The sequence below is a fragment of the Anomaloglossus baeobatrachus genome, chromosome 1, assembly GCF_048569485.1.
Source record: "Anomaloglossus baeobatrachus isolate aAnoBae1 chromosome 1, aAnoBae1.hap1, whole genome shotgun sequence".
NCBI lineage: Eukaryota > Metazoa > Chordata > Amphibia > Anura > Aromobatidae > Anomaloglossus > Anomaloglossus baeobatrachus.
The window spans coordinates 382,213,654-382,236,734 of NC_134353.1; the positions used below are offsets into that span (position 1 = coordinate 382,213,654).

The following is a 23,081-nucleotide window of genomic DNA, read 5'->3' on the forward strand; positions in this document are numbered from 1 at the left end:
TCAATGTCACTATTGTACTTTGATCCTGCGTCGACTGCTTTAATAAATTTCTCCTATATAATATACAACTACTTCTTGTGCAGTACTACATCAGTGGCTCAGGGGTTAAATGTCATATATTCTGTAACCTGATATTGGCCAGCAGGAGGAGTTAGTGAGAAAAGAAAGATTAAAGTTGGAGAGAAAAAAAGTCAAAACCTTGCACTTATATAGACACACGCTCACCCTCCCACCTTAAGCCCTTCCTTCAAAAGAAACTCATTTTCTCCTTCAAGCAAGGTTCTGGGTGGCTGAGAGAAGGAGGAAGATTAAACATTAGACTACTGCTAAAAATAATTAATCCTACAGCACAAGAATCCGACAATCCTAAGGAGTTTTTTTTAGCTCCAATCACGTTCCAATAAAGCAAAACTACTTAGAGAAGGAAACATATCAGGGCTCATCAGAAGATTGTGGCTTTTTGTGCCTAATATTTGGAGGATTTCAAGATCTTCAATTTATTTCGCAGGACAGATCAGGTTAAGTGGAAGAAGTGTTGCTTAATATGTTAGACACATGACATGCCTCCAGAAACACGTATGTTAATTAGCTGCACTTATATAATGAAGCGACTATAACTTCTGACAGCTCTTGGATGGGAAAGACCGGCCGGAGAGAGAAATTACAACAACCCTACTTAGTGGATTTTACAAGGAATTACCCGAAGACTAGACAAGGCTTTTTACTGTATTAACAACATTTTCTGAGGAGCTTTCAAGAAAGTCTTGACTTGAAATACTCTAACTAGTCCATCGTCCCTGCTTTACTTGTACCCAGCATGGGACATGATGACCACTCAGAAGCTGTCATGAGAGATTGGGCAGTTCCTTCCAGATGTTGCAGCCTCTCTTAGTGGTGTCCAAGTGACCTTGGAAACATCTTATTTGACTGTCCCAATGGAAGTCACACACATATTCAAGGGGAACCCATCTTTATGGCTTTGTGCTTACAACAGTGGATCTGATATAATTTCAGGAGATCCCAATATTCACTAGCAGTCTGGATGGTCCGGGCTAAAGGTAAGGGACAAGGAATCAAAACACAGTTGTACTTCTTAAAACATGTGTTCCTCTTCATGTGTGCTTCTCTCGGCAGCCTCGCAAACCCTTATAATTGAGAAAGCATGTAGGTGTAATAAGCTCAGCCTCAGACATTACTCTTTTGATGTTCAAAATGCTATAAAACTATTTCAAGAATTTCTCCTAAAAGTTAAACATTTTCATCCCAGTATACATTTTGATGAGAATTTAGCATTAAGCATAAATCCTTGTTCTTGAGTAGAATGGATTAATTTACAATCTTTTAAGTCGAAGATGTAAATACTGTTCTTTTCTTGGTACCAGAGTCCTGATGAATGTGTCAATGAGTATCATCATCATCATCATCATCATCATCAAATCCTCGTGTACACCTTTCAGATTTGACAGATCGGTTGTCAATGTATTAGTTGTCATTTATTAGTCTTTTGGTTGTTAATTAATTAGTTAAGTCAAGTATTACTCTTCAGATTGTCAATTAAGGTTAGTTAAGTCATTTTTTAGTCTTTAGTTTGTCAATTAAAATTAGCTACGTCATTTTTTAGTCTCTAGGTTGTCAAAGTTAGCCAAGTTATTTTTTAGTCTTTAGGATGTCAATTAACGTTAGTTAAGTCATTTTTTAGCCTTTAGGTTGTCAATTAAAGTTCGTTAAGTCATTTTTTAGCCTTTAGGTTGTCAAAGTTAGCTAAGTCGTTTTTTAGTCTTTAGGTTGTCAATTAAAGTTGGTTAAGACTTTTATTACTCTTTTTTTAAACTTCGAATGCATCCATCTGAGTTTTCTAGATTCGATCCATGGTTTATTTTTTCAGGATTTAAACTGGAATAATGCAATATCATGGAGCAGTCCAATTTCTTATAGATTATAGTGTCAGTTGACTATCCTGATTTTTTAATACAACATTTGCACATTAAACTGGTTACACCTAATCCAAAGTAAAATCTAAGAATATTCATGAAAGGAAAACATTGATTAATCCTTTAACTACATTCTAATTTATGCAAGATCATTTTTGATCCATACACGTGACAATAAACTACAGGGATATATTGTGTAATTTCATTTCATATCAATATTTTGCTTTATGGAATAAAGTCTCACAATAGTTCAATAGTTGTCAAGGGGTGTACTGTAGTCCCATAGGTGCCATGCACAGTGGATATCAAAGAGTTAAAGAGAACATGACAAGCTCAATAGACAAGTCCATGTAAATTCCACTCTCTAACATAAAATCTGGCTGAAACTTATCCCTGCACATTCTTTGGGAGGGATATAGACGATAGTTAGATAAAGTGCAAAATCACCATACACAAGTGCTAATGTATTGTGATTCTAACTTTAATGGAATAGGTCAGATTTGACTAAACTACCTTGAAAAATAAGCAAAAAAAGCGATTAAAAAATATAATAAAATACACAGATGGAACAAATAAAAATACTTTATGTATTTGCCTGTGTCCATCAATGCTAATCACCAATATTTCAGGAAGTTACCTGCTTCATACAGACATCTTGCATGCATTTTCTTTGTTTTTTTGGAGGTATGTCGACACAGTGTTTTATTTCTGGATGAAAAATGCAGAATGTACTCAAGAAAAATAATGCGTACTTAACTCTTGCATTACATTTTGTTATGGATTTTCTATGCATTTTTTACGTATTCTGTTGAAAGGGTAAAAAAATGCAGCAGATTTACAAAAATGTATCAGATCTACTAACTGCAAGGAAAAAAAAAGCACCGTGTACATGACATGTGGGAACTCTCATTAATTTTGCTGCTACTGTAAGTCTGTGTGCACACAGTGTGTTTTTATTGCGTTTTGTCACAATTCCTGGCGAGAGTCCTGAAGCGTAGTGCACACATTGAGTATTTTCTCCTCGCACATTTAGTGCAGAAAATAATCATCAGTATGTTAACTGTTTCAACGTTTTTTTTTCACCCATTGACTTCAATTTGAAAAACGCGTGCAAAAATGCAGCAAAAACGTAGCAAAAACAACACAAAAATGCATAAAAATTTTTTTTGCCACCAAGAGAAGCAGAAATGGTGCAGAAATTTTTGCAACCAAATACTCAACGTGTGCACATATTGACAGGAAAGAATCTTCTCAAATATTAAAATATGAAGTCAGTCTTAGCGGCGCAAGAATGACATAACCATCGGAAGGAAGCTCACGCAAATGAGGCACTGAACAAGATTTCCTCGTCATGCTTCACCAACTTCTGATAACAGCAAAGTGCCAGCATGACTGAACGGAATTTCAGAGCTCTGTGATTCTGACAATGTGCGGCTTGATAAGTGCTTTACATTAGATACTAGGCATTCATTCCGATAATCTGTAGTATGGAGGGCATACGCAATGGAAAGCTAGCTTTCTCCTGATAATCTTCAGTCGCACTGTCACAGCTCATTAGATAGGATGCCAGCACATTGTGCTGCCGTGGATTTGTACAGTAAAGGATATATTGAACGAAACAGAAAGGAAGTACATCTTGTGAGTGTTCTGATCTTATCAGATGTCACAGTGTATTAGAGAAAGTGAGACATCTTTCCCTTTTAAAAATGTGTGGCAATTGCAATAGAAAGTGCTTGGTTTTTCATATCCTGATCTATATCCCCAATACATTTGGAAGTAAGAACAATCGGCACCTGTTTTGGCAATCTGTTCGAGGGTCTGGCTGGACAAAAAAAGCATGTACAGTAAAAGTCATTCAGTAGTTTCCAAATTTACCATTGAATATTTATCTAGTCAAGTAGAAGCCTGTAATCTTCAACCTTAATCCACAAGTCCTTTCCTAAGCATTCCTAATATTCCACTAAGGCCTCATTCCGACGTCAGTGATTTTCTCGTTTGAGAAAATCAGTCTGAGTTTCATTAATCTTTTTTATCAGGGAGTCGTCAGTGTTTGGTCGATCAATGTGTCAGTTTTTTAAGAGTTTGATCAGAGTTTCGTCAGTTTTTCTTGGATGTAAAAGAAAAAATGGTTGAATGTTTCTCAAATTTCTCATCTTAAACAGTTTGTAAAAAAGCAGAGCACATGGATGGCATCCAAAGGATATCCAATTTTTTTCAATGATCCATTGATTTGCTTTGGCAAGTTTTATTCGAGACTGTGATGAATATGTCTCCATCCTTTTTTTGTGTACCACTCACTAAATGAAAATACAAGGACATGTGGAAGGCCTTATAGACTATCAGAGGTACAAATTCTATTTGTGAAAAATACAGGTAGTATTCGGATGCAAAAAAATATGTCTCAATGAGCCCCTAAGACGATGTTAATGGGGAAATTGCAATTTATTTATCTTAGGCCTTATGCAGACATCAGTGTTTATCACTACGTAAAAAAATGGTACAGGTCTCATCATTGTTTTGGATCTATGTGTTGTCAGTGTTTGTTCACTGTTTATTCAGTATTTGGTCAATGTGTCAATAGTTTTTCACTAGTGCTTTGGATCTGTGTGTCATCAGTGTTTGGTCATTGTGCCATCAGTGTGTCATAATGTGGTGTTATCACTGTTTGGTCAGTGTGTTATCAGCGTGTCATTAATATAGTGTTATCAGTGTTTGGTCAGTGTGTCATCAGTGCTTGGTCAGTGTGTCATCAGCATGTCATTAATGTGGTGTCATCAGTGTTTGGTCAGTGTGTAATTAGTGTGTGAATAATGTGTCATCGGTGTTTAGTCAGTGTGTAATTAGTGTGTGATTAATGTGTCATCGGTGTTTGGTCAGTGTGTAATTAGTGTGTGATTAATGTGTCATCGGTGTTTGGTCAGTGTGTAATTAGTGTGTGAATAATGTGTCATCGGTGTTTAGTCAGTGTGTAATTAGTGTGTGATTAATGTGTCATCGGTGTTTGGTCAGTGTGTAATTAGTGTGTGATTAATGTGTCATCTGTGGTTGGTCAGTGTGTAATTAGTGTGTGAATAATGTGTCATCGGTGTTTAGTCAGTGTGTAATTAGTGTGTGATTAATGTGTCATCGGTGTTTGGTCAGTGTGTAATTAGTGTGTGATTAATGTGTCATCTGTGGTTGGTCAGTGTGTAATTAGTGTGTGATTAATGTGTCATCAGTGTTTGGTCAGTGTTTCATCAGTGTGTCATTAATGTGGTGTTATCAGTGTTTGGTCAGTGTGTAATTAGTGTGTGAATAATGTGTCATCGGTGTTTAGTCAGTGTGTAATTAGTGTGTGATTAATGTGTCATCGGTGTTTGGTCAGTGTGTAATTAGTGTGTGATTAATGTGTCATGGGTGTTTGGTCAGTGTGTAATTAGTGTGTGATTAATGTGTCATCTGTGGTTGGTCAGTGTGTAATTAGTGTGTGATTAATGTGTCATCAGTGTTTGGTCAGTGTTTCATCAGTGTGTCATTAATGTGGTGTTATCAATGTTTGGTCAGTGTTTCATCAGTGTGTCATTAATGTGGTGTTATCAGTGTTTGGTCAGTGTGTAATTAGTGTGTGATTAATGCGTCATCGGTGTTTGGTCAGTGTGTAATTAGTGTGTGATTAATGTGTCATCAGTGTTTGGTCAGTGTTTCATCAGTGTGTCATTAATGTGGTGTTATCAGTGTTTGGTCAGTGTGTAATTAGTGTGTGATTAATGCGTCATCGGTGTTTGGTCAGTGTGTAATTAGTGTGTGATTAATGTGTCATCAGTGTTTGGTCAGTGTTTCATCAGTGTGTCATTAATGTGGTGTTATCAGTGTTTGGTCAGTGTTTCATCAGTGTGTCATTAATGTGGTGTTATCAGTGTTTGGTCAGTGTGTAATTAGTGTGTGATTAATGCGTCATCGGTGTTTGGTCAGTGTGTAATTAGTGTGTGATTAATGTGTCATCAGTGTTTGGTCAGTGTTTCATCAGTGTGTCATTAATGTGGTGTTATCAGTGTTTGGTCAGTGTTTCATCAGTGTGTCATTAATGTGGTGTTATCAGTGTTTGGTCAGTGTTTCATCAGTGTGTGATTAATGCGTCATCGGTGTTTGGTCAGTGTGTAATTAGTGTGTGATTAATGTGTCATCAGTGTTTGGTCAGTGTGTAATTAGTGTGTGATTAATGTGTCATCAGTGTTTGGTCAGTGTGTATTCAGTTTATGATTAATGTGTTATCAATGTTTGGTTAGTGTGTTATCAGTGTGTGATTAAGTGTAATTTATGTCTTATCAGGGTTTGGTCAGTATGTCATCAGCATGTGATTAGTGTGTCATCAGTGTTTGGCCAGAGTGTGTTCAATGTTTGGTCAGTGTGTCATCAGTGTATGATGAATTTCTCATCAGTGTTTGGTTAGTATGTCATCAGCATGTGATTAGTGTGTCATCAGTGATTAGTCATTGTCTCCTTAGTGTGTGATTAGTGTGTCATCAGTGATTGGTCAGTGTCTCCTTAGTGTGTGATTAGTGTGTCATCAGTGATTGGTCAGTGTCTCCTTAATGTGTGATTAATGTGTCCTCAGTGTGTGATTATGTCATCAGTGTTTAGTCAATGTTTCATCAATGAAAGGTTGGTATGTCATCAGAGTGTAATTACTGAGTAGTCAGTGATTAGTGTTTGCTTAATGTGTCATCAGTAGTTGGTCGGTGTGTCATCAGTGATTGGTCAGTGTGTCATTAGAGTTTGGCCAGTTTGTCATCAGTGTTTGGTCAGTGTGTTTTCAGACTTTGGTCAGTATGTCATGAATGTGTGATTAGTGTTTGGTACGTACTGTTTGTCATCAGTGATTGATCAGAGTTGTTAGCAGTGTTTGGCCAGTTTATCTTCAGTGTTTGGTCAATGTGTCTTTCATGTTTGGTCAGTGTGTGATTATTGTGTTATCAGTGTTTGGTTAGTGTGTAATCAGTATGTGGTTAATGTGTAATCAGTGTTTAATTTGTATGTCATCAGTGTGTAATTAGTGTGTCATCAGTGTTTGGTCAGTATGTCATCAGTATCTGATTAATGTGTTATCAGTGTTCTATCCGTGTGTCATCAGTGGTTAGTAAGTGTGTTATCAATTTTTGGCCAGTTTGTCATCAGTGTTTGGTCAGTGTGTCATCATAGTTTGTTCAGTATGTCATCATTGTGGGATTAGTGTATGATTAGTGTTTGGTCAGTATGTCAACAGTATATGATTAGTGTGTCATCTGTGTTTGATCAGTGTGTCATCAGTGATTAGTAAATGTGTCATCAGTGTGTCAATAGTGTTTGGCCACTTTGTCATCAGTGTTTGGTCAGAGTGTTTTCATAGTTTGGTTAGTATGTCATCATTGTTTCATTAGTGTATGATTAGTGTTTGGTAAATATGTCATCAGTGGTTGATCAGTGAACTGACAGTGTGTTTTCCATGTTTGATCAGTGTGTATTCAGTGGTTGGCCAGTGTGTCTTCATAGTTGGGTCATTATGTCATCAGACCATCATTAGTGTTTGATTTATTGTTCCATCAGTGTTTGGTCAGTGTGTTATCAGTGTTTTTCCACATTTGGATAAATACATTACAAAGCTTCTCCTATGCTTTGCAATGTTAACTACAGACAGCACATGGACTGCACAAAGATGCCATCCATGTGCTGTCCAGGTTTTTAATGGATCCATAGACTTCTGTCATGCTGAAAAAAAAATGGACATTTCTCTGTGACTGTAATTTTTGCACAGGCACACAGTCTGCAAAAAAGCACGTAATGAGTATAAGTTCTATCCTTGACAATCACAAATAGGACACATCCATGAGACACTAATGGCTAAATGAGGCCTAAAGCCTGCTTTACACGTTGCAATTTTGCATACGATATCATATGCGATTTGCAACGCCCCCATCGTATGTGCGAAATGTTCAATTTGTTGAACGTCCCACACAAACGAGTAACCCCCGTCACACGTACTTATCTTCCATACAACCTCGATGTCGGCGGCGAATGTCCACTTCCTGGAGTGGGAGGGATGTTCGGCGTCACATCGACGTCACGCGGCAGCCGGCCAATAGAAGCGGAGGGGCGGAGCTGAATGGGACGTAAACATCCCGACCACCTCCTTCCTTCCGCATTGTGGGCCGGGAGCCACAGGACGCTGGTAAGATCTATTCATCGTTCCCGGGGTGTCACACACTGCGATGTGTGCTACCCCGGGTACGATGAACAATCTGACGTGCAATTCTAGAGACAGGTACGATGTGTATGCGATGAACATTTTACCGTTCAATCGTAATCACACGTACCTGTCACACACTACAATGTACCTCACGATGCCGGATGTGCGTCACTTACGACGTGACACCGCCGACACATTGTAAGATACATTGCAGCGTGTAAAGCAGGCTGTGATGGACACTACTCAGCCAAATTTCTGTAATGTACAAATCGAAAAATGAGCAAAGTACAAGTTTTACATTAATAAGTATTTTATTATCCTGAATTTCAGAAAGAATAATGCTAGAGATGACTTATACACTAGAAAGTCCTGGTATTGTGAAGACTACATTTGGTACTGTAGTCCTGTATCTAAATTTGCTGACCAAGACAGAGAAGCTTGTTGGCATCCCCACAATGACTGAGGAACATGTCCTGTACACTACACAGCCATGCCCCCAACACCATTATATATTCATATTAAAAGGATTGAATAACTAAATGGTATTAAAGTTCCATGCTTTAAAGAGGAGCTCTAAAAGGGGCCCAAGTCATATTCTCATATCCACGTCTTTAGTTATTGGCCACTACCAAAAAAACGACTTCTGATTATAATGTGTTTTAAAAGAGACTGACCAGTAATTGGTGTTGGTGCATGAATATTTGGAGAAGCGGGCAAATGTGAGAGGAGCTCAAAATGTAATCAAAACCCTTTAGCATACATCACCTTGAGGCGGCACACTTTATACCATCGTGACATACTTTTAAGATGAACTCCAGAGATTGAAATACACGCACTTTGGGAATTTGTCTGTTAAGTCTTGCAGTAAGAACATTTCTCTACATGACATAGAAAACGTGCTGACTTCAAAATTGTTGTACTTTATTTCCTTTTCAGGACATTAATCAGGGATTTAGTGTAGTCCTGAGAAACATTAGATAATTGGATGAGAATTTCTATAATTATTTTTCTGCTGACCACCCAGAGTGTGCAGTTGATCAGTTCACGCTATATTCAGCCTAGGTTTATATAAATGTATTTATATGTGGAGTTTAAAGGAATGAATGTTAAGGCTATTTCCCTAAAAACCTTAAATCTGGAGATTTGTCAGGCAAGAAAATGTTGTTGTATACATTACATGTACAAAAATAGTAAGAGTTTACAGGTTGTACACTCAAGGATAGACTTGTTACACTTGGGGGTTGTGGTTACAGTCAGTGGAGTGCCTGTGTGCACCAAAGCGTCTAATAATCAATTTTATAAAGTATATATATATTATTAAAGTAAAACAAATAAGCAGTAAATCATTATTATAAGAGCTCATCAAATCAATTCAATATGAATTTGAGTTGAACGTTAAGAAAATTTGCAAGCCCCGGCTTATTCGAACAATCTGCGCGAATAGCCACAAAAATTCCTGCCATTTTTTAACACATTGCAAAAAAATGCATCAGTCATAAAAGGATAACATGACTTCAAGGGCGATCACATGAGCGTTTTATAATGCCTAGCAGCCATCACACAACATGGTAAAACATAGCCGATCAGGAGGGAGTATCATAGCTTATATAAAAGCCTAAGCAGAGAATGCAGCTGCCATTTTATGGTGATTTTTTAATGCTACCACTAGGGGGAGTGATAACTCTGGCGATATGTGGTGTAGCTATGTGTGATATGGAACAAGCCCACTAGATGTCACTAGCATCGTCATTTAGATGCAATGGGATAGTCGTATAAGCTGAGGTCAGAGTCAGGAGGTAACGTAGTACAAGGGAGCAGACGGAGTCGGAGTCAAGAGGGAGTCGACTCAGGCGGTGGTTCTGCTACTTAAATTTACCACTCATCAGCAGAAGAGCTGATAAAGCTTTTATATATTATCCTTATCATGCTTTTTAGAAGAGTAATTTCTTATTGCAAAACCATTGAATATTTTACATTAACTCAATGCTCTTTGTCTTATTTTTAAGATTGATATTTGACCTACACAATCAGTCTTCTTACCATTACATGTTGCATTTATTATAATGCCCTATAGAAATTTGTATGTGACTATCACGCTCTTCTGTAACGCCTGCCTGGAACCACAGTCTCAGATTGGCTGTCACAGAGAGGCTAGAGGAAAGTCACCCACTAAGTAGGATCCTGAGAACCCTGAAACCCTTTAACCCGTATACAGGGATTTGGAATTACTACAGGGCCCCAGAGATCGCTACCTGTGGAAGTCTGAGTCAACAGGAGAGTAGTCGTCAGGCAGAGTCAAACCAGGAGGTACAAAAAGGGACAAAATTGGCAGACAAGAGCGTAGTCAGGAAATCAGGCTGAGGTCAAAACCAGAGATGGTTGCGAGGTACAAAAACAGCAGGCAGGAGCCTAGTCAGAGAGCAGGCAGAGGTCAAAACACAGGGATCAATATTCAGAACAGAGCAAGAACCAGAAACAAGCAGGAATACAAAACTATATCTGGAAGCGACCAGCAGACAGAAGGGGGAATTAGAAGGGTGTGGTGCCTTTTCATTGGCTTTAGCTGAATGATGGTAATTTCAGCTGGAAGACATACACCACCACAGTCTGCCAGTGATATTGCAGGTCTCAAGGAAACCCATCCTAGTGGATAGGCGGAGCCTTCGTTACCAGAGCCACTGGCACTGACTGCTCCCCTATCACCAGCACTGTTTGCAGTGGAAACATGGTGGTGCCTGGTGAGTCACAGGAGCGGACTCTGGTGGGAATGTGACATCTTCATTGAGAAACCAACTGTTGGAGATGTAACTGGCAGCATCTTCATCCAAAGTCATAAAAAAGGGTTTTCTGTTTCTTTGACAACGTCAATTGTTACAAAGTTGTAATGTTGCTGGAGTGATACAGTTACCATAGTGACGAGTATGGAGTTTGGTTTGACTCCATGTATACAGTGCATTTTGCATTTTGGCAGTGTAATGCACTTTGAAGGACACTTTGTCCAGTGAAATATAAACTATTAAATACAGATAGTGAGTCAACTTAGTAGGGGAGGGTTTCCTAGTTGTTACGCTCTTAAAAGCTGTCAGTATTGGAAGAGATTTTCTTAGTATTCAAGGTTCTCTGAACTTTGCCCCTTTATGAGACAAAACTCGTAATTTCTTTCTGGACCAATTATTAGGGAAATATGAGGATGTTGTGTTGGTGTCTCATTTAGTTCGTAATATGAAGTTTAGTTCTCGGGAACACTCGAGGGAGAGATATTACATGGGAATTAATTGATATTTTTGATATTATCAAATACAGTATTCTACACTTAGGGGCGGATATATCATTGGTGCAATCTGTACAGTCATACAGGGGCCCAAGGAATAAGGGGGCCCATTTCCTCCTCCAAAGCAGCTGGAATTGTGCATTATGATGAGTTTCTGGACTGCAAATGCCCCATATAATGTCCTTACATAGGAACCTCTTCTGTCAGTACCTGCCAATGGCTACACTATACACAATTGAGAAAGATGTTATAAGGAGTAAAAGACTCTTAAGCCACCAAATACATTAAACTATGGTTGGCAAAACTAGCCAATATTGACCAGTTTGGCCTTCAGTCTCATCAGTATGGGGGACCTGGACAAGTGATTGTCAGGGAAGTTAAGGATGTGGCATACCTGATTTCGAACTGTCAATCATTTTTTCTTCTGAGATATGTCTGGAGGTGGTTATTTGAAAGAGAAGAAAGAAGCGCTTGTTTGGCCGAACGGCTGCGAGTGGATAGGAGCTCTTGCCCATGGCTACTAACCACTTAAATGATGATGTCAATTTCTGAGATCTTGAGGTGCGGATGGGTTGTCATAACAGGTGGGGTCTGCTGAAGAAAAGTTTGCTTTTCATGATGGTTCTCCAATGAAAGCCAGCAATTAGCTGGCATTATGAAGAGAACATTATTTTTGCTATAATTGGTAGTGCTTATGCGCTGCTGTGTATAGCACAAGTGACCAGATTATCACAGCTTCAAATCCCTTAAGGGGACTAGCAAATAAAGTAATTGGTAGGAAAAAATAGTTTAAAAATATGATATAAAAAAATGCTAGAATTACGTTTTTTTGGCCTCTAACATTGCAATACAATGAAATAAGAGGCATACCTACCAGAAAATGGGATCAGTAAAAACGTCAGCTCAAAGCGCAAAAAAACAAGTCCTCACAGATTCTCATTTCTCAAAAAGTTAAAACATTACAGGTCTCAGTAAATGGCCACACAGACAAAAGAAATTTCACAAATTTCTGAATTTATTTTTACCACTTAAATAAAACTACATATATGGCATCTGCATAATCGTACTGGCCTGGAGAATCATACTGCCAGGTCAGTTTTACCATATAGTGAACATGGTGAATAAAAAAAAAACTAAAACACTGGTAGAATTGCACATTTTTTTGCAATTTCAATGCAATTGGAATTTTCTTCCCACTTTCCAGTGTATTACATGATAAAAAAAAATGGTGTCATTCAAAAGTACAATTTGTCATGCAAAAAGCAAGCCTTCATATAAAAATAAAAAAAGTATGGGAGAAGAAGAGGTAAAAAAAGAAAAAGAAACACAGAAAATAGCCTGGCCATGAAGGTGTTAATTGGGCAACAGAGAGAGGTCACTAAAAGCTATACACTTATTTACACAGAAACACCAAAGGGTGCTTTACACGCAGCGACATCGCTAGCGATATATCGTCGGGTTCACGTCGTTAGTGACGCACATCCGGTGCCGTTAGCGACATCGCAGCGTGTGACACCAAGGAGCGACGATCATCGATCGCAAAAACGTCAAAAATCGTTGATCGTTGACACGTCACTACTTTTCATAATATCGTTGGTGGTGCATGCCGCTGGTTGTTCGTCGTTCCTGCGGAGTCACACATCGCTATGTGGGACGCCGCAGGAACGACGAACATCTCCTTACCTGCGTCCACCAGCAATGAGGAAGGAAGGAGGTGGGCGGCATGTTCCTGCTGCTCATCTCCGCCCCTCCTCTGCTATTGGACAGCCGCTTAGTGACGCCACAGTGACGTTGCTATGACGCTGAATGCACCTCCCCCTTGAAGGAGGGATTGTTCGGCGGTCACAGCAACGTCGCTGTCAAGGTATGTGCATGTGACGCTGCCGTAGCGATAATGTTCACTACGGCAGCGATCACCAAATGTCGGACGAATGACGGGGGCGGGTGCTAACGCCCACGACATCGCTAGCTATCGCTATCAATGTCGCAGCGTGTAAAGCACCCTCAAGACTATCAAGTTTCACTTAATCCACAAGCTGTTTTATACCTCAGTATGCTTGGCCAAAATGAAAATTAAGCAGATGATATCTTAGTTCGAACGCTAATTTTGCACATTTGATTTGAGGGTGTATGTTTCTTGAGCAATACATAAATGGAGTATTCCATACAATAGAAGGAAAATTAGCTGAACTTTTACCATGATATATTCTGACAGCGATATTGAATGCTCAATAAAGTGGCATTGAGGCAATATCTGTAGAGTATTGATCATTAAACTGATCTTTCTAGCTAGGCTACTGATTATAAGGAGATGGTGGCCACAGCAGACCCCATCTGGAGCTGAATAGCTTAATGCGGTCTGTAAAATAGCAGAATTTGAAAAAAAAAAAAATGGTTTGAAGATGAAAAGTGAGAACGGCAGTTCATGTGTCCCAGTTATTATTGTTTTAAACCTTTTATCAGGCTGCTGCAGGCAAAACGTTTTCATCTTCTATGGAGACTCACTCCAAAGTATTTGGAGAGTACGTAATTTACCTTTTACCTAGGCCATATGTGTAAAACTCTGCTCACATAGCGTTGTCAGCCTTCTATAATGGATCTTATTGTATAGCCATGCAGTGGCCCAATCCCACCATGTCTTTTGTCCATTAACCCAGAGCTCCCTGTTGCACCCGACTAGCCCTTGTCTCTCTCAAGACAATCTCTGGCTACCAGTTATTTAGTTCAGCCAGCCCTCATCACTCTGAGCCATTACTCTTGTTGTGCTACATTATTTTTCTCATTTTCTGACCTTGTCATGTATTTTGTCACTCGCTTACTTTCTGATTTTGTCACTGACGTGACCTCTTGTGATGACCCTTCTTGCTGCCAGCTTGTTCCGCTAGTCAGTACACGACTCCTTGGCCCCAGTCCAGTGGTCCCTGTATAAGTCCAGATAAATGTACAGGGGTTAAAGGGTGAATGTCAGGATAACCCCTGGGATCTGGGAAACTGAGAGATTTGCGCTAAGCCTGTCTGTGGAAAACTTATTAACAGCTTCCAGACTTCTACAAACAGTGCACTCATGAGATATAGGGCCTGATTCATTAAGGCTGGCATTTTCCATGCCCCTTAATTAATTAGGTACACCTTAAAACTGATATGCTGCTCCATACGTCTCTGCCAAATATTCAAGAGCTCATGGTGGGGCACAAGACTAAAACTGTTTATTAGTCTCCGCCAACTGAAAAGTAGCTGTCACACGAGGTGGCACGGAAGTATGCGTATGACACGACACACTACAACAAAAGGGGGACACTTTAACAATGGTGGTCCCTAGCGCTAGTAAGAGGGAAGATGGACACCTCCTTCACTCACCTGCAGCTGTACTCTACCCTCCTAGCTAGTACCTATACAGGTTTCGCACCTGTTGTCAAACAGGATACCTGATTTCCTGGTAGGCTCTGTATTAATCCTGGCTAGTAAGTTGAAAGGTGAGGGTCGCTAGCCCCTTCGATGCACTAATAAGACACCAAGAGAAGAAAAGACAAACCGAGGGGAACACAACAACAGACAGCTGTAGTCACCACCAAGAATGCAGCCAAGACAGCAACTTGCAGAGAGTGTGCCACCAGCTCCTTCAACCTCCAAGCCAAGCATCCAAATGAGTAAGTGAATAACCGACACCCTCTATTTGGAGCAGAGGGTATATATAGGGACTGGGAGTGGTCCAAAGCAGAAACACCTAGGAAGATGACATGAATGCTTGCTGGCAATGAAATCTGAAATTCCCCCCTCCTCTCCAAAGGTAAGGGAATACATTTAAACTGCAGAGTTTCAAGGTAAAGCGACTCTGGCCCAGAACCTGTCCCTAGGCTCTACAACAGAGAGATGACCATGACAGTAGCTTTTCCATGTTCAGCGTTTTCAACTGGAGGCCAGTTTTACATGAGCATTATATGGATCTTTGATGCTCTAGGTTTGGGTCATTAGACCTGCTGGGACTAAGGGGTACTTTGCACGTTGCGACATCGCTACTGCGATATCGTCGGGGTCAAATAGAAAGTGACGCACATCCGGTGCTGGTAACGACGTCACAACGTGTAAAGCCTAGAAGCACGATAAACGATCGCAAAAGCGTCGAAAATCAGTGATCTGTGTAGTGTCGGTAATTTCCATAATTTCGCTGCAGCGACAGGTACGATGTTGTTCATCATTCCTGCGGCAGCACACATCGCTGTGTATGACGCCGCAGGAGCGAGGAACGAGGAACATCTTACCTGCGTTACCTGCGGGGGTGAAGACTATCGCGCTCGGCATCGCTATAATCGGCTAGCGATGTCGCAGCGTGCAAAGTACCCCTAACATTTCCCCATATTAACCAGGTGATTAGTTGGAGGTGCATTTTTTGGTCCTCTGTTAATGATTAAACGTATATGTATAACTAATTTTAAATAACATGATGGTGTTTTCATGTCCATTGTTTTTAAGTATATGTTTTAAATTTGAAATAAACAGAAAAATATATTCAGCTCACCAGTTCAGTATTTGGATGGAAATCAGTCTTTAGTAATCGACGCGCGGCACAGCAGTGATAATGTAGCAGGAGAAAGATTCCAGAAGGATCACATTGAAGTGTAAGATATAAATTCACCTTTTAATATAAATGTAATTAAAAAACAAAACTACTGAAGTAATCCTAGCAATATGTTTAAGGCTCTGTGCCCACGTTGCGTATTTGCGTGTATTAACGCTGCGTATTGCACTGCAGCGTAACTGCATGCGTCCTGCGTCCCCAGCACACTTTATGAAGATTGTGCGTAATCCATGCGCACGTTGCATTTTAGAACACAGCGATTTGCATGCTGCCAAATCGCTGTGTTCTAAAAAGCAACATGTCACTTATTCCGCGTGCTTTGGATGCAGGTCCCGCTCTGTCTGTGGTGGGGGCTGCATCCAGAGCACATGAAATCGGCTTTTCACTGCATTCATTACGCAGTGTGTCTGCAGCGATTTGAAGCACACATGTGCTGTTCAAATCACTGGAGAAATTTCTGCAGGGACACAACGCAACGTGGGCACATAGGCAAATGCAGTCCATAGGGGAAATATCAGATAATGCGTTTCGGCTTAAATAGCCTTCTTCACGATCACTATAGATATCTGGTACAAACTGATGATGGATTGAAAGTGCATTGAGGGCAACTTATTGCATATATTTTCTAGTAATACTTCATATCCCATGAATAGAAAGGCATAGTGTTTAAAAGTGGTAACAGAATAAAGCCATAGCATAAAACCAAGCTTCTAATATAGGCAAGATAAAAACACCAGTGTATATACTGCACATTCAGTCACAGACCAGGTTAATACTGTTCAGCAGTCACTTGCTTGGTGCATCTTATTCCTTCTGGCCAGCCAGGGCTGGACTTCTCTTAATTACGGGAAATGCTAATTTTTTTATCAGGATGTGGATACTATTAAAAAAGAGCAGAAAGGCATCAACTCCACGCTCTGCTCTGGATATAACTTGGCATTTACATAACTTTATTATTTAGAGGTCAACCAGCTGGGGGACAGGTTGGATCTCCCCCTTTAGTCCCAGGCTAGCTCTTCAAACTATGTTTTTCCTGAAACGTCTAAGCATTTCAAAGAAAAATATACCTGTCTGCAATTGTCGTTTGGGCAGCATGAATATCAGATTCCCTTTAAAAATGCCACAGCTAAATTTCAATATCAATACCTCCCTTATGGCACCAACAAACAAAATCTTAAAGAGGTTGACCACTACTTTTACATTGATGGCCTTTCCTTAGGACAAGTTATCAATGTCTGATCAGCCAGGGTCCAACACTCAGTATCCCCATTGATCAGCTGTTCTCGGTCTTGGCGGCATTTGGCAATTGGAAATGCTCAGTTCTGGAGCTGCCCTGTCAACTGATAGAGGCCATTGCCGGATAATGCACATCCACCTCTCATTCAAATCAATGGGAAGTGGATATGCAGTACCCAGCTACAGCCACGATTAGTTGATGGGGTAGCTCAAGCACTGAACATTGCTGGCTGCCTGCTGCCAGCGACGGCACCTAGAACAGTTGTATAGTAGGGGTGCCAGGTGTGGGACCCTGGACAATGAGACATTGATGACCTATTCTAAGGATAGGCCATCAATGTAAAAGTAATGGATAACCTCTTTAATATGGAGCTAGTATATTCATTACTCTATAACTCATACAGTACATACTGTATGTTCACATTATCCACCAATAGGCTCGTATGTCTCAGTTAAATAATATATACTTTAAAATGAGTAGGGACAAAGAAAACCAAACTAATGAATTAATAGTAAATAATTAAACTAAGTTTAACACAATATATAAAATCATCTACACCTACTATACACGAAATTTTACTCAAATATTTACCCATGTAATTAGTGTTACAATGTCTTGTAAAATCTATATCCATTGCATACTTACCAGTATACCAACAGCCAAAACTGTTGTACTTCTCTCTGGAATGTCTCAAAATACATGAAAATACACACAAAACACACAGGAATGCCTATTGTAGCATGGGGTGTAAATAAACCTTGCTGCTTTTTGCTGAGGGTACCCCAGAATCTAGAGTCATGTGGGATGTAAATAAACCCTACCATTTTGTGCTGAGAGTACCCCAGAATCTAGAGTCCTGTGGGATGTAAATAAACTCTACCGTTTTGTTCTGAGGGTACCTCAGAATCTAGTCATGTGGGATGTAAATAAACCCTCCTGCTTTGTGCTGAGGGTACCCCAGAATCTAGAGTCTTTCGGGATGTAAATAAACCCTACCGTTTTGTGCTGAGGATACCCCAGAATCCAGAGTCCCGTGGGGTGTAAATAAACCCTACCATTTTGTGCTGAGGGTGCCCCAGAATCTAGAGTCCTGTGGGGTGTAAATAAACCCTGCTGCTTTGTGCTGAGGATACACCAGAATCTAGAGTCAAGTGGGGTGTAAATAAAGCCTGCTGCTTTGTGCTGAGGGTATCCCAGAATCTAGAGTCACGTGGGATGTAAATAAACCCTACCGTTTTGTGCTGAGGGTACCCCAGAATCTAGAGTCCTGTGGGATGTAAATGTCGCGGGCGGGGAGGAGGGTGTCAGCACACCGCGCTCACCCCTTCTGCTCGGGTCCGGCAGCTGCTCCTGGCGGCTCGAGCTGTGGGCCGGATCCCGGGGTGTCTCGAGCGACACTCCTCGCCCGTGAGTGAAAAGGGGGTGTTTGTTGGGGTTATAGTTCGTGACGCCACCCACGGCTGTGGTGATTGCACCACCGCTGCTTTGGATGGGGATCCCGGGGATGGTGATGGGAGCAGCCAGGTGTTGTGTTGCCCCTCCGTGGGTAGGGGTTGGTGATCCCGGGGCCCAGTGGGGTGCAGGGGCGCAGGGGCAGCGCTGTGCCTTGCGGCACTGAGGTACTCACTCAGCCAGTAAACACGACACAGTTCTCGGTAAACAAACGGCTGGTTGGACGGGTCCCTCGGACGGTTCACGGTGCTGCGGTTCCCTGCAGTTAGCGGTGACGGTCTCTTCCCTGCACCTTTGAAATGTCTTGTGGTATCGGTGGATTCCCTCCGGTTACCCGCTCCCCGGCTGCAACCTGGGCCGGAGGAGCTCTACACTTTGCCCGCAGGCGCCGGCCCTGGGAAACTGGTGCCTTGGCGGTGGCGGTGTTTCCTCGTTGTGGTTGGACCTTTGCCGTCAATCAGGACTTGCTTGTTGGGAGATCTACGTCCCCTTCACTAACGGATTTAGCAATTTACAGCGACTCCAAGCCTTGCTGGGATCCGAAAGCCCCTGCTCTGGTACTGACTGCCCTTTGTATACTGCTCCAGGCCCTGGTTACACACAGCCTCCGCGGCCCTTCCAGCAACCTCCAGACAGTCCCACTGCAGATCTTCACCGCTGTCTGCTGACCTTGCTGTTCTGGCCCTACACACGGCTGGGCTCTCAGGCTTTCTTTCCTTCTGTCACTTTACTGGCTACTCTCCTTTACACTTCTCTACTTTCACCACTTTCACTTCTCTGTTTACTCTAGCCCTCTGCTAGACTTCACTCTGTCTTCACTCTTGCCCTCCCTGGGCTAATCTGCTGAGCTCCTCTGCACTCTAGCCCTGCCTGGGCTAATCTTCTGTTCACTCTTTCATGTCCCTAGCTGGACTGACTGGTTTACTTCCTGCCTCCAGAGTTGTGAGCTCCTAGGTGGGCGGAGCCAACCGCCTGGCCCACCCCCTGGTGTGCATCATCAACCTCTGGAGGAAGGCAACAAGGATTTATGGGTTAGCTGGTGTACCTGCAGGGAATGTGGGGTGAGTGTGTGTTGTTATCTGTGTCCCCTGGCTTGCCCAGGGCGACACATTCCCCCTTAGCAAAACGCAGACCGTCCTCGGGCTGCCCGTCCAACACCGGTTTTATTTTCCTTTTTGTTTTTCTGAAAAGGTAAAACGGTATAACATTATCAACGGTAAATAATATACATTTTTAATCAAAAACTCTTCCCAAAACGGGAGGCACATTTACTTAAACGTTTCAACGGTATACGGTCACGGTTTCCGCTCTCTCCCACCCAAGCAACCTGGCCCTGATGCTGCCCCTAAAACCCAGGCAGCACCCCTTGACCCACAGTCCAGCACAAGTCACCCGAGCGGGATCTGTCCTTGCCCTCCAGAGGGTGGCCACCGGTTCCTTTGGTGGCTGGGCCCTGGCCTGCTCTGCTCAGGGCCCTCTCTCCAACCTGCCTCTCCGGAGGCGGCATTGCGGAAACGGTAACGGTACCCAACATATTTACATGCCACTAACGTTTGTGGTTGCCCTGCAGAGTTCACGGGCTTGTCCATGGATAGTTCCCATGCATTTTAAACGGTCCCCACGGGGACAACGGTGCCGGCTCCGGCCGGTTCAATCAAGCAGACAATCAGGTGACAAACTTCGGTAAATCATTTTTCATTTTCAAAACTTTCAACTTTTTCAAACACACAACACTCTTTTACATTTGCGGACCCCTTTCATTCATAGAACGGTCTCCCTGTACCTAAGTGGGGGTTTACCTAGGTTGGAACGGGTGGACCTTCGGGGTCCGGTGTCAGTGGTGCTAGGCAGTGGGGTAGAGGGAACAATCGGTTCCTCCTCCCTGCTATAGTGTGGAGCAGGCGGAGGTGCAGGGGGACTGGGTACAGGTTCATCCCTGGGCACTGGCATTGGTTCTGGCTCATGGTTAACCGCTTCCACTACTCCTTCATCCACGGGTTGTGGGAACAGTATCACTGGAAGTATCACCGCGCCGTTCTGTGTAGGCCAGTTTGCTGGGAAGTCACCCATTACCGTGTGGATTACCTCTGCTGCCTTTTCCACTGGTGGAGGAACCGGTACTTCAGCCTCTGCTTTCAACGCTGGGGGGCATTTTTTTAGATGGTCCCGGGAAACTGTGGCTAGGGTGTCCCCTTGGTCACGACTGATCTGGTAGGTTTTCCCATTGTCCCACTCGGTGGGTTGTACGACGTAAGGGACTTGCTCCCACTGGTCATCCAGTTTGTGGGCTTTTCTCTTCCGTTTCAGCACCACATCTCCTGGCTGGAAAGGACCTGCAGGCGCCTTCTGGTTGAACCGGTGCTCTTGCTGTTCTCGACTTCGACTGAGGTTTTTCTCTACATACTCCTGGATTTGCCGGTATTGGGCCCTCCTCCGACTCTCCCACTCTGCCGTTGAAGGGAGTGCTTCCGGAGCTTCCAACCCCATCTCCAGATCCACCGGCAGGCGGCCAGGCCGAGCCCTCATCAGATACGCTGGGGTGCACTTCGTCGAGCTGGTTGGGATATTATTGTACATGTCGACCAAGTCGGGTAACTTTTCCGGCCACATGTTCCGTTCTTCTAGCGGTAGCGTCTTGAGGAGCCCCAGGACCAAGTGATTCATTTTCTCGCACATGCCGTTGGTTTGGGCGTGGTACGGAGTGGTCCGGATCTTCTTGCAGCCGTACAACTGGCAGAATTCGTGAAACACCTCTGCTTCAAAAGCCGGGCCTTGGTCAGTCAGCACCTTCTCGGGGTACCCATGAGGTCGGCAGAAATAAGCCTGGAACGCACGAGCAGCAGTTCGACCAGTCAGGTCCTTGACGGGGACTACCACCATAAATCTTGAGTAGTGGTCTACCATGGTCAATGCGTAGGTGTACCCACTTCGGCTAGGGGTGAGCTTAACATGGTCTAGGGCGACCAGTTCCAGCGGCTGATGGGTGACGATGGGATGTAACGGTGCCCTCTGGCTAGTCTCGTCCTTTCTCCTCAGCGTACAAGGACCGCACTCTCGGCACCAGGCTTCCACCGATTCACGCATCCCACTCCAATAGAACCGCTCCCTCAACAGCATCTCCAGCTTCTTCCACCCGAAGTGGCCAGCACCATCATGGTATGCCCGCAGTACAGTAGCGACATCAGCCTGAGGAACGATTAACTGGCATATTTTCTCATGGGTCTTCGGGTTGATCAGCTCACGGTACAGCCTCCCTTGGTGTAGGTAAAGCCATTTCCGTTCTTTCCACAAGCGTTGGGCTTCGGCTGGAGCGCTGGGGTCCATTCCCATGGCGCCTTGTTCCACCAGAGTCTTGACAAGGCGGACAGCCGGCGCTTGGTCCTGGGCGTCCTGCCACTCTTGACTGGGCCGCGGGTCCAGATCCACCCTTTGCTGACATACCTGTACCCTCTCAGTAGGCGGCTGGTGAAACGCAGGCAACTCAATCTCCTCGAGGTCGTCGTCCTCACACCCCTCTTCTGACAAATGGGGCATCCGGGAGAGTGCATCTGCATTGATGTTGACACGACCAGCTCGGTACTTTATGGTGAAATCATAGTTGGCTAACCGGGCTACCCACCGCTGCTCCAGCGCGCCCAACTTGGCCGTGTTCAGGTGAGTTAACGGATTGTTGTCCGTAAACGCGGTGAATTTTGCTGCCGTCAGGTAGTGGCGGAACCGCTCTGTGATAGCCCACACCAACGCCAATAGCTCGAGCTTGAAGGAGCTATAGTTCTCAGGGTTCCTTTCGGTCGGCCGGAGTTTTCGGCTGGCGTAGGCAATCACCTTCTCCTTTCCATCCTGGACCTGGGACAAGACCGCTCCTAGCCCCACATTACTGGCGTCTGTGTGAAGGATGAACGGGCTCCCATAGTCAGGGTACGCCAGGACCTCTTCTCCGGTCAAGACCGCCTTCAACTGGCAAAAGGACTCCTCATGCTTGTCCTCCCACAACAGTGGGGCTCCAATGGGTCTACCACCTTTGGTCTGTCCCACGAGGAGATCTTGCATGGGGGCAGCCATCTTCGTGTACCCCTTTATAAAACGCCGATAGTACCCTACCAGACCCAGGAACTGTCTTACTTCCCTCACTGTGGTTGGTCTCGGCCAGCTCTGAATGGCAGTGATCTTCTCAGGGTCGGGGGCAACACCATCCGCACTCACCACATGTCCTAGATACTGCACCCTGGGTTTCAGCAGATGGCACTTCGAGGGCTTCAACTTCATCCCGAACTTGGCAAGGGACGCGAACACCTCGGCCAGGTGCTCCAGATGGGCTTCATACGTCTGGGAATAAACAATCACATCATCCAAATACAGCAGGACGGTCTCGAAGTTTAAATGTCCCAAACAGCACTCCATCAACCGTTGGA

General features: G+C 43.1%; 1 protein-coding gene across 1 annotated transcript in view; it reads left to right on the forward strand.

The window, feature by feature from the left end:
- The first annotated feature begins 308 nt into the window (after nucleotides 1-308).
- The window catches only part of LOC142293460 (neurturin-like), a 439,898-nt gene continuing 417,125 nt past the window's right edge, over nucleotides 309-23,081 (forward strand). The window contains exon 1 of the mRNA XM_075337826.1: nucleotides 309-1,058. The gene's annotated coding sequence lies outside the window, so the exon portion shown is untranslated. The remainder of the gene's footprint in view (nucleotides 1,059-23,081) is intronic.